Source organism: Pinus tabuliformis, chromosome 7 (assembly GCF_031772625.1).
Source record: "Pinus tabuliformis cultivar Carrire ecotype Pingquan chromosome 7, CPIR1, whole genome shotgun sequence".
Lineage (NCBI taxonomy): Eukaryota > Viridiplantae > Streptophyta > Pinopsida > Pinales > Pinaceae > Pinus > Pinus tabuliformis.
The window spans coordinates 705,446,920-705,458,463 of record NC_142293.1 but is presented as its reverse complement, the minus strand read 5'-3'; positions in this window follow the sequence as shown (position 1 = coordinate 705,458,463).

The window sequence follows — 11,544 nt, the reverse complement described above, 5'->3', positions numbered from 1 at the left end:
TGGTCCTACTATTGAAGAATACATAAAAGCAAAAAAGCTAATATGGGCACACCATTGGAGATTTTGGGTAGTGGCTAGTTTTACAGATGAGGCGGTCACATGGTGGGAATTACTTAACAAAGAGAAGTGTTCCAACCTACCCGATGAAGGATTTGAAAAATTCCTTTTAGACAGATGGTCTCATGCTAGAAATCAAGATAATGAGAAACATGTGGGGTTATTTTCTAATGGTATCTACTTATTACAGGTTCATGGATATATTCAGAAGGAGAAGATCATTATGTCTATAAATCCTAGTTGCAAGAAAAATCTTATAAATGTCAATTTGGAAAAAAAAATTCCTGTTCCACCAAAACAAATGGAGCACACACAAGTTAATAATAAAGAGGTGCAATTTTATAAAGATTTGAAGATTTCTATGGACAACTATGTATTGCATTTTGAATTTTATGCTTCATATATGGCTAATGTGGATGTTGTTTTGGGATAACCTTGGATGGAATCGGTGGGTACTATCAATATTAATGTGTAGAAGAAATTCCTGAAGCTGTGGTATAAAAAGAAGAAAATTACATTACAGTATTTTGCCATCAAAAAATAGGTAGAGTCGAAGGAGGCTGAAGCAGAAGATGTTCCAGGGATTGACACATCGGATGATGAGCCCTTGATGGTCGACAACCAAACACAAAAATCAGACTAGGTACAAGAAAAATAGGGAGAATCCAAGGAGGCTGAAACATAAAATATTACATGGACTGATACATGAGATGAGGACTCAGTGGTTGAAGTAATATTGGAAGATAAGAAACAATAGCAAGCACCACAACATGTACCAGCTACCAATCAGGCTCCATTAGGTGGTGAATTAAAGAAAAAGACACCTTTGGTTAAAACTTCAACATATCACCACCCACATCACCTCGCAAGAAAACAACCAACAAGATGGCAATGAATTCGCCACAAGGACAACAACCCTTGCATGATAGATAGAGAGAGGTGACGATCCGCCTACTACACATCAACATAGAAGATCCGCCAGGGTCAACTTCCATCTCAAGCGAGCGAGGCACTAGCTAGATCAAGATTTCACCTTTCTCTTGGATGGCTAGATACATTTGCATGATACTAGTGGACTACTCTTTTGAGTATATCTTATTATTTGTGTCCTTCCCATGTTTCATGGACGAAACATTTTAAGGGGGGTGGAATGTAGTATACCTAGGGGGGATAATATGGGGTACAGAGGGAGGTACCCAAGGGAATAATCTAATAATGGGATGGGCTATAGTAATAAATAAGGTGGCTAGCTCGTATCTTGTAAGGGACCACAAGTAGTTAGCAATAATGTAATGAGCCCATGGTATTAGATAGATGGTATTGAGGGAACCATGGTAATGACCCATGGTATTGTATGTATGAGGCATATATAGAGGCTAAAGACTCCCCATTGAGGGATGTCAAGGATTATTGTATGAATAGGCATATGACTTGTGGAGTGTTCTCCTTCCTTAAGGAGTGAATGTATAATGTTGCGCTACCTTAAGGGTTTCATATTAATAATGTGAAGCATTTATATCTATATTTAGAACTTGTTATTCTTGGGTTTATTTCTATTTGTCATATATTTTCAGGTCAGAACTATAAAAAACTCATTTGATTACCTTTCTGAGACAGTATTCCTTCATTCTTAATTAGAATAAGATCCTGATTCCTCATCTACATGACAGCTTCCATAGACTCATCTATAGAATCTTCCTTCTGTATGCAGTCAAATTCCTCCTCTTCTGAGAATTTTTCTTTCTCACCTTTTACTTCTAGATCTTCATCTCCTCTAAAGATATCTTCAAAAGGCTACTTTTATCCTGTAATATCTGCCATCATACACAAACTATCAGTTTTAAAAATATAAGACTTTGTGGTCTTACTTGATGGTTTAGCCATCACATCTCCTTGCTGTTCTAAATCCTTCATATGATTTAGAAATTCTTCGATGGTCTCCTGTTCAATCTCCTCAAGATCTTCACTTTGTTGCTTGATATCTTCCTCCAACTGCATATGAGACATATCTATCTCATCTTCTTCCAGAACAAAATTTATATTCTGCTAATCTTCCTTCTCCTTTATGACAATATCAGCGAATTGTCTTTCTTTATATGTTTCACCTGCAAACATACACAAATTATTAGTTTTAAACCCATGTGACCCTTTGGCCTCATTTTAAGTTTCAGTATTCAAGTCTTCATCTTCAGTCTGTCCCAGAATTTCTCCCTGTTCTGGTTCACAAATGGACTCTTCCATTCCCAACTCAACTACCTTAAGTTTTTCCATGAACCAATTCACTTGCTTTTGTTGTAGCCTTCTCTGTATCTCATGCCATTTTACTGGCTTCTTCCTCAAGACCTAACCTAGTCTCTGGTCTTCTTCAAGTATCCTCCTTAATGCATTGAGTTTTTCTTTTAACTCTACAATCTCTTCGTCAATTACCTCTTGACTCATCCTCTTGCCATTTTCTTTGGCATTCTTCTTCTCACATCCTCTGTTATGGCTTCTCTCTGAAACTCTACTATGACTATCAGTAGCCATCTTATTTTCTTCTTTCTTCATGAGCTCCTCTACAACAAGCCTCTACAATAGCTAGTCCTATTCGCTATAATATTACCTCAGTAAGATCTCCTCACTCAGTCTTTTGGTAACCATAGTTCCTCTGTCTAGAACCTCCTCTTTAGCAACACCTTTGCTCCTCCTAGGCTTCTGCAATCTCTCACTCACTCTTGAGAACACTTGAGTTGTCTTGTTTGTCCAATCTTTTGTTGGATTCTTCAGATTCACTGCCACTTCTCTATCTGAGTATTCTCCTTATTCTACCTTCAAGAACACATCTAGTTCTCCTCCCACAACTTCTCTTGTTGTCACTTGTGCATTAGTATAAAAAACACACATTCTCAATTTAAAACAGAACATATTACCTCACTTTCAAAATCTCAGCATGATCTTGTTTCACCATTCCACCTGTAATTTGAATGGATTTCCCTCTGTTTTTGTTTCCAAGTCCTCTTTCCTTCAGAACTTGCATTCAGCAATCTTGCTTTCTCTTTCCTTCAAGGAATCCTCTATTCCTGTCTGCTCCCGTCCTTCATTGTTTCCGCTGCGTGACTCCTCTTCGCTTCTCCACTCTTCTCTTTGCTTATGTTTTCACTATCTTCTTAGCATTCTTCTTATGGGTTTGGGTTGTTTACTCAGGGTTTCATTCTTCTACTTCTGCTCAAGTTCTTTCCTCTGCGAACCTTCACTTCGCTACTTCTTCAGAGCTTTACTCTATTCATCAATTTGATTCTAAGATCCCTTACGATCCCTCTAAATCGTTCTCTCCTCTGCGTATTCTTCAGAAATTTGTCTGTGATTCTCTTCTATAGAACCTACGAGTTCACATCATAATTGATCATAAAACACGCGAATCACACACCCTAACACAGTCAGGAATAGACTCTCTCTCTCTCTCTCTCTCTCTCTCTCTCTCTCTCTATATATATATATATATATATATATATATATATATATATATATATATATATATATAAGAAAAGATTACATTCGATACTTCTCTGTCTTGCACAGGCTTATTTTTCAATGTCAGTGGCCTCTATCTTTGACTCTACCCATAGGCTTACATATATCCAGAATGGTTCTATTGAACTAATTCTGGAGTAAATCCTATACTGATGTCTAAATCTTTTGTCCACTTCTACTTCATTCCTAAAGTCTCTCTCTTGTCCCTCGAATCATGTAATGTTTAAAGAGTCCTAATTGACTTTAGGCTCCTTTGTCATTATTGCCACTCATGTTCTCATTTATTTGAGAGCACTTACAATTTCCTCCCATTATCTAATTAATTCACTTAAAAGCCTAATATTACATTAATTTGTCACTTAGGAATCTAACTTCCTAAAAATACATTACCCCCTATGTTTACTTAATTACAATGATTTTATCTTGGGTGAATGCTCCTGCATCAAACCCCTGAATCTTGTACTGGTATAAACTCACACCAGTATGTAGGCACCCACCTGCAGAAGGATACAACCTTCACTTGTTCTCTACATCCTACTGGAAGGGAGCTCCAATCCCCTGATTTATTTTAGCATATACCACTCGATGGAAGCTTCAACTCCCTAATCAAGGACTCCATCCTTCAACACCTCTCAGGACCACATTTCATAAATTTCTATACTGGATCCACATGCTACAAAACATCACAACTTGTATGCCATGTTTCATAAAATTTTAAGAATAGACCCACTACCAACATTTAAGAGAAAAACCAAATATTGAAACTAAAACATTGATCATTGTAACTCAATCATCAATCTCTGACCCAATTGAACCAACCTATCACTGAAACTGAGTCAACTAAATAAACCAAAACTCAACCAATCAAGTGAAGCTGAAACTTAAACAACTAGAATAATTAGATCATTGTAACCAAAATAGCAATCAACATACTCCACATAACAAAGAATCAATCTTGTTACTACAAACCCTTACGAACCATGTGTCAAAATATATATGCTAATTTAAAGTAGAAAACCCGCATGTGTATGTGCCTTCCATGAAGCATTCCTACGTACAGATCTCAAATCATTGAATTTTGAACCACTCTCATTCTGAAATAAATATTGAATTATACATAGATCTACTGCATCATTCTAAAACAGTGAGAAAGCCTTTACCGAACTTCAATCACAAACAAAAAGTATCTTCAACATACTTCAATCAGTTATTTCATAATTAAAACATCATTGTTTAAGCTGAGATGATCAAGAAGACTTCATTGAAAGACAACAGAAATACAGTAAGACTGAATAAATTGATTAGACAAAAATCCCACTTTCTGTATGTGCTTTCAGTAAAACATATCCTCTTGTATATAGGTTTTTCAGGAGAAACCCCATGTACGTCACTTACCAGTATCACACTCTACATGTGTATGCACCTTGCAGGCTATAAAACCCACATACATATATGCAATTTGATAATCAAACCTTCGTTGCAGCACAAAGCTTCAAACATACCCAAATCTCGGCTTAAGGAGAAAAATCACGTGTGAAGACACTATCAAAACAGATCAAACCACTTCATAATCAAGATTGTCATCTCAGATCTATTAAATCTGATCCATCATTAAATTCCTGGGTGCCTATTTAGATTTGATCAACCAAAACATTAATAGACCATTACATGCATATTTTCTTCAAATCTAACTATTCATAATGTTTTCATCACTTGCACACCTTTTGTCACTTTGATTTTTATCCCCTTATATAACTTAGCCCTTATCCAATAACTTAGGTCAAAACCATACTCCAGCTGATGGTTTTCTTAGACGTGATCAAAACATCCATTATTAGGCTCAATACCATAGGACAATATCATGGTTAGGATCCTTGGTATTTAGAATATCATGTTGCAGAAACTACACACGCCTTTGCTTTTTCATACTCGCATGTGTACATGACTTTTCTTAGTAGAACCCACGTATACTTCTTGAAAATTCAACTTTATCATTCCTCTACCTCTGAGCTGCTTTGTCTTTGTCAAAATACTCTGTCACATTTGTAGACACGTCCAATTTACATCTTCATCAAGTAGGTTTCCATCAAAGACAACTCATCAAATAGGTTGTCATCAAGGACTGTGCATCAGGTAGGTTTCCATCACGAAAAACGCATAATTCATAATGCTAACAGAGATAGTGACAAAGGTAGAGAGAGAGAGAGAGAGAGAGAAGGGGGTAGGAGAGAGAGGAAGAGAGACGGGGGGAAGAGAGAAGGAGAGAGGGGGAGAGAGAGATAGAGATGGAGTTGTAGGGAGAGAGGAAGGAAATAACAAACAGATAGAAATATAGAGGTGGAGAGAGATATGGAGAGAGGAAAGGAGGGAAGAGAGAGAAGAGAACAGGAGACATAAAGGGAGAGAAGTGTAAGAGAGACATATATAGAGATGGAGATGGAGGGGGGAGAGAAGGAGAGAGTGGGTGAGATAGTGACAGAGCTAAAGAGAAGAGAGAGAGAGAGATAAAGTGATTGGGGGAGAGATAGAGGGAGGTGCGAGAGAGAGGGCGCATACGAGAGAAGGAGAGAGAGAGAGGGAGAGAGAGAGGGAGTGACAAAGGAGAGATGGAGAGAGAGAGTGAGGGAGAGAAAAGAGCGAGTGGAGAGAGAGAGAGGGTGAGAATTGGAAAAGAGAGAGAGAGAGAAAGAGAGAGGGAGAGGGAGAGAGATAGATATGGAGAGAGACTGTTTATGTTTTGGGGTGAAGTGAATAGAGGGAGTAAGAAGGAGACACATAGATAGAAATATAGATATTATATAACCTCCCTATGTCCATCTTAACCATGGATCTATCAATCACTAGCAGGGACCAAATATCAATAAGTGCAAACCTTTCATCAAATTTTACACTCAAAAAAAAGTTTTCAACTTGAGAGAATTAATCTTTGTCAACATGTTATTACAAATTTCAAAACATATGATTTACCAGAGAAAAATATTCTATAGAAATTGAACCCTATTTGAAAGAAAATGGTAATTCTGATGACTTTTGCTTGACTTAATATGCGAAGGCATTCAATAATGATCACGCATGACTAATGGAAATTCTCTGTATAGAAAATGTGGTTTGGGTTCGATGATGCGTGAGTACTAATGCATATCGATCTCTGTCGTTCTGCTTTAGTGATTATAACTAATGCTCTTAATATCTGAAAGCTTGCAAGAATCATAATGCATGACTAATGCATCTTCTATCTATACAAAATGGGGCATCCTGAGTGCTTGACTTGTGAAAATGTGGGTCGGTTTATTAACCAAGTCGCTTGTTATCCAAATACGTAATTATATAAAATGGTAGGTAGTGGGAAGAGACAAAAGTTAGTGTAATTGGTTCTTCCTGTCACAGCAACGGACTATTCGCTGGGCAATCCGTGGGATGGAAAGTGGAGTCGGGCAATCCGTGAGATGGAAAGTGAAGTCACAATCATTAATTTTAGAAAGCACTTATAGTTATATTTTTCACGCAAATTATTAGGAAATATTATTATTGCATTTGAATAATTGGAGTTTATTTACTTTTGTTGGCCGCCTTATTTATTTTATTTTAAAATGTCTTCAGGGGAGAGATTCTATCCCAATCAAATTTTCGAGCAATTACAATCATCTCCAATAAATCAAAACATTTTGTTATGTTCGAAGTCCGAAAGAAGAGAGTCATTACAAAATTCAGATGTTCTTAAAATTCATTTCAGCCTCTTTGCTTATGCACAATTTTTTCACTTTACAATAAACCAAATTTTTGCATTTATTTTTAAAACTTAAGTATAGATTTTAGGATTTATTTATTTATTTTGATTATTTTTAATGGGAATGAATTTTTTGAGAATCAAATACATCTATACTGGTTATTATTATTATAATTTTTTATTTTTTTTAAATAAAATGTTATAAATGAACCAATTACATGTTTATCAAAAAGCTAGATAAATTATTTAACGTTTCACATACCCTTAAAACTTTAGAATATCCAAAAATCTACGATATAAATTTTTAAAAATATTACGAAATCTGCCATATAAAATTTAAAATATATCCCAAAATCTACAAAAATAAATAAAAATACCCATTTTCTTTTTACACTTAGTCATATCATTTTTCATGAAACTAAATACCATTCCTATAACGATGTTCATCAAATAGATACCCATCCTTAGATATACTTGAAGAGTAACGTAATAATTTGCAGAAAAACAGCTTTTTTAATATTTATTTCTTTAGTAAAATTTATTAAAAATTACAATAATAACTTTGAATTTTTGAGAATAAATAAATGTATTTTTATTTTTCAATTTACTACAATAACATTGGAAAAGATATGACTATATATAAACAAAAGTCATTTAGAATTATAAAATATAAAATATGACTATATATAAACAAAACTCATTTAGAATTATAAAATATAAAAATATCTATTTTATTTAATAGAATACAAGACATTATAAAATATTAAAATATGTATTCTATTTATTATGATAGAAGACATTTAAATATACTAGTATAGATTTTTTTAAGTGTAGATCTAACATGAGCTGAGAGGGATCAAATTTTTTCACGTGTAATTTTTTTTAAAATGTAAAATACAATTCATTGTTTAAATTGTATTTTTGAATACTAAATAGCTTATATATAGGATTAACTATTTTTTTCTATATATCGATATATATGAAGTTAGTTAACATAAATCTTCAAATAGTTTATTTCAATCTTTTGTTAAAATATTTTTGAAAAGTATAATATTTAAAGATCGGATTCGCACATTCTTTTTTACCTCTAATTACTTTAGAGCATATTCATTTTTTTTAATTATAACTAACATTATTTTTCTATTTAGAACATAATTTATCATTGTTATCTTCTTTATCTTCGTTTTAAAGAGGCACAGATGGACGAACTCACTCCTCATAGCCTCTGAGCTCAATAAATAGAAAAATTATTGCGTAGATAAATTTAATCAAAAAAGATTAGAAAATTAAATTACCACATATTAAAGCATCTAACACAAATATATTTCATTAAACTATATATATAAAATAATTGTTTTTCAATTAAATATTTTTAACCATTTTCAAAATGTTTTTTTTAATGTTTCATTAATTTTTAAATGTTAAATATAACAATTTAAAATTATATATTTAATTATATATATAGAAATAGAAGGATAAAAATATTAGTTCTGTTTCAACTCACTGTATATTAAAGTTAAATGAAGCATGTCTAGTTATTCTTTAATAATTTGATCATCTCCATAACAATGTCCGCACAAAAATTAATATAACAATTTGAAAGGAAAAGTATATATATATATATATATAAGCGAGGCATGTTTAATTATTCTTTAATAATTTGATCATCTCCGTAACAATGTGAGCACAATATTAGTAATCGCTTTTTGTGTTTTTTAAATTTATTTACTTGGTTGTTTTTAATTTATTTAGATTATGATGTAGTGTTATTTAAACTACATTTTAAATATATAAATGAAAAACCTTTAAATAGATAAATTTAATAAAAAAAATCAACCAAAAAATCATCTACAAAATAAAGCAATTAAATTATGATTAATTAGAAGAATCAACAAAGATATATTTACCTTCACAATATAAAAAATTAAACTACCACTGATGTTAGATATATTTCATTAAAATAACTAACATATATAGTATTGTTTTTCAATTACATGTTTTTAACTATAAAATTATTTTTATGAAATAGATGTCGATTTTTTTATATGTTTCACTAATTTATAAATATTAAATATAATAATTTGAAAGGAAAAGTATATATATATATATGATTCTCATAAGTTTATTATAAGAAGCAAAAACATTATAAAGGAATTTGGGGATGGTATTAATGTGAAAGAAGTATAATAAGAAAAGAAACAAAAAAATTATGAAGAGGGAGTTGTTACAAGATATAGATTTTGAAATTTATGACCGTGTTTATTGGTTTATTGTTTTGAATATTTAAAATGAAAAGTAAAGGATATTACATAATTGTACCGAAAATGTGTGTATTACAGCATTACTATATGTTAGTATTTAAAGCACGATTATATTTTTCATGTTTGAATGAGAGAGATTTCTTGAACCGTGTTTCAATAATAAGATTTTATGTTGCCTCAATAAAGTCACTAAGTCACTACGTCTATGTTTTTGGTGCTATACTACACCCGTATTACTGGTAGAATGTCAAAAGGTTTTAGTTTTACAATTCTCATTTATTTATCTTACTATATGCGGGTGTAAAGGTACGTGGGATTTACGAGGGGGTGAACGGACATCATTAGGACATCACATGCCAACTAAGAGACATTGTTATTTACCATTCTCATTATACACCACTTTAATTAATGAGTCAATCATTTGATTACATTGTTGGTAGTCTGGATATGATGATTATATGCCTTTCAAGAAATTTGGGATGCCTAGTAAATGGAATTTAGGGACATCAATGCGGAATATTAAGAAAATATTTGGGCTATGAGTGAGGTTAGTACCAACCATCTTTCCTATGCATCAATATCATTATGAATGTATGGTGATTTATGCAACTCTAGGAGATTTTTAGCTCGAGGAAATGACATTATGAGACTCTATACCACTGGGAGAGAATTTCATTGTTATTTGTTAGATCTACTCTCCTCTAGTTTCTTCATTATCTAGGAATTCATCCTCATCCTTTGCAACAATCCTATTTTTTTTTTTTAGACAAGGTTATTTTTAGACTTTTAAATTATTATTGGACTGGAAATAAGGTTGGAAACTATGTGATAATGTAATTATGTTTTATTTATTGAATTAATAAATTAGTTGTTTGGAAATATTCTAGAAAGAGAAATAGAGTATTGGTGACTTATTGGCAACTTACCAAAAGTTGTTACTACTTAATGTCCACATGCTGTTCCTTCCCAAAAAGTCTCCTAAAAACCCCTACGAGAAAGTTGTTAAATATATTAACATAATAGGAAAGAAATATTATGTCAATCACTTAGTTGGAGAGAAATTCTAAGTTGGGTAGAAAGCAGAATAAAGGACAACAGTAGAAGAAGGCCTTCTTTGAAGAAAACAAAATATATTCTTTTTAAATTAAAAAGAAAAGGCCTAGGGAAAAATACAAGCAGACCTTAATGTAGGACGTTGCTAAATTGTTGTTCGGAAGAATCTATAAGAGAAACCACAAAGGAACCAAAGAGGTGCTGAATCCCGAAAGAAAAAAGATCTTAGCTCAAGGGTAACTATTGGAGATAGTTCATGGTTGGGTGGAACATACTCTATTTCTGAATATTCCCCAATCATTATTTATGGTTAGATGAAATGATGTATTCTACTATTGGTTTCAAAATTGTTAAATTATGTAGAGTGATAGAATATATTGAAATTTGCATGTCGATAATCGGTTGCATATGTTATAGTTCTTCATATATAATTAACTAATTTTCTAATCAACAACTTCAAATGTGTAAGATAAATGATTATATGTATATGAAATACTATATGCATGCATAAGAAATGTAATGGTTAAGATATTGGTTATGATTGAAATGGAAATGATGTAATATGCAATTATAATTATGTCAGAGAATGAGATGAAAAGCTATAGGTATTAAAAAAATATTATGTATTAGATGTATCAAGAGACAAAAGCATTGAAATTGAAGGAACTCTACTAGAGATATTATTCTATAGAGAAAAAAAGAATAGAAGATGAGTTTTACGTAGTAGGTTACCATATATATATGTATATCAAAAGATTTGTCTTTCCATCTTATCATTAGAATTTTGTATAATGAAACAAGTGTAATTATGTGGATGATATTTTTTAATTATATTAATCTTCCCATAGGAGTGTATGCCATTTTTAAAGTATAGTACAAAGATAAAAGAATGATAATTCATTCACATAAAATGAGTTAGGTTGATTAAAATCACAC